The following is a 1907-nucleotide window of genomic DNA, read 5'->3' on the forward strand; positions in this document are numbered from 1 at the left end:
TTGCGTTTCGGCGGTCCCGTCTTTCATGCTAGCCGCCTGCCCCTGAACAATGGGTACCACGGTGCGCGTTTCCCACTGTTCGACCGATTGTTCCATAACCAAGTCTACCAAATTTTGGCAATTGTTGCCTTCACTCATTTTAATAATTTTCAATATAAATGCCAAATCTCGAATCTAATTTGGATTCCTCACACTAATATTCTCGCTGACGTATCGATCATTTCGTAACCAGTACTTTGTTACGAGATTTGCACAATGCAAATTTCGCGTCCAGAACAACCTCAAATCTGAAGATTGTCCTGTCACCAGGTCACCACGTGTAACCTCCCCCTCACTTGTCGACCTTAATGACAGTGAAAAATTAAACTCCGTGTGCCTAATGGAAATTTGGGAAACAGCAATCGTCACCGAAGTCAATTTCTCGGTAAAGAGGGAAGAAAGGGTTACATCTAAATGAAAGGAAAAATGCAAATGAAACTGGTGGAAATTAATTTTGAAAAGGGGTAAAGTAAATAAAGAAAGTAAATGTGCGGCCGTTACGTTAACAATTAACTAGAGATAATTAGATATTTGAGATTTGGGGGAAATTACGGTCGCCAGTCCTAAGGACAATTACTATAGTAACTGAAAAAAGAAAGGTTATTACACATATAATTAGCACTAGAAGCGTGGCAACTGAAGGTTGACATGTGTAGTGTGAAAACTGAAAGTTTGTCAGAAGTAATAAATTTCGCTACACTCTGACTTAATTTAGCAAAAGAATTAATAAAACCGGAAAATCGAAAGTTAATTTAGTGACTGAAGTTAATAGTGAGCTTTCTTTCTGAAGCACATCGAAATTCAGTAAAATACGGTTAGTCTTGGACTACCTCAACAATCATTTCAAAAGATACTTGAATCTACGCAATTCAGAAATAAGAGATTTATCTTTGAACTTGAATTAAATGATTCTGAACAATTAACAATAGTAAAATTTAGTACGTACCAAGCTGAGCTGCAGTCACAGGTAAGCTAAAATACGGCAATAAAACTCGCACTCTTAATTTGTGCTTTAGCAATCTAAATATTGTAGCCAGCTATGAATACCTTAACTGAACTTTGAAGTTAAAGCAGTGAAATCGAATGATGCTGGCGTTTGAATTTCAACGACACTCGGGCTCATTCCGGAAAAGGAAAGGACCCTGCTTGGCAATGCAATTGGGACAATGAGCAACAAAGGTTCATGCTAAGTTGCTGTAATTTTGTGATGCAACAATTTTAAAAGTTGAAAAGCTGAGGTCTGCCATACAGTTCTAAAACTTTACGTGCTTCCAGTCTTCCTTGTTGGCTGATTGAAGGTTTGAAGCCGTCGATCGAGGAGGTGGCGACAGTCTCTCATAGTCGGCCGTCGCTGTTGTAGAAGCTGGATGTTGGCGCGCCTTCTTCTCGACACGGTCACCAGACGAAACGGGCTCTTGATGTGCGCCAGCTAATGCTTCCCGTCCGCGACACCATGTCAGAAACTATCGTCGCAAGTCGAGCGCAATTACATGCTGCCAAACCCCGAAAGCGCGGCAACTCGCGGGAGCTTCACACAACACACCTGCTCCACTGCACCACCCCAGCCAGACTCCCTTCTGCTCTGGCCGCGCTCCACGCGGCAGAGTTAACACTACGAAAGATCCTAAACAATTTGGTTCTCCACACGACCTATCGATGTAATGGTTCGATACCATAGTTTCCCTAGGCCAGACCCAGCGTAAAAATACAAATAATCTTTACACAAAAAATCAATTATACATCGACATAAATGCATATATATATATATATATATATATATATATATATATATATATATATAGTAAAACAATTACAATATACAAAGACACAGAAACGTCATATATTCAGGTAACAAAATAAGGAAAAAA

This window comes from Schistocerca piceifrons, chromosome 7, assembly GCF_021461385.2.
Source record: "Schistocerca piceifrons isolate TAMUIC-IGC-003096 chromosome 7, iqSchPice1.1, whole genome shotgun sequence".
Lineage (NCBI taxonomy): Eukaryota > Metazoa > Arthropoda > Insecta > Orthoptera > Acrididae > Schistocerca > Schistocerca piceifrons.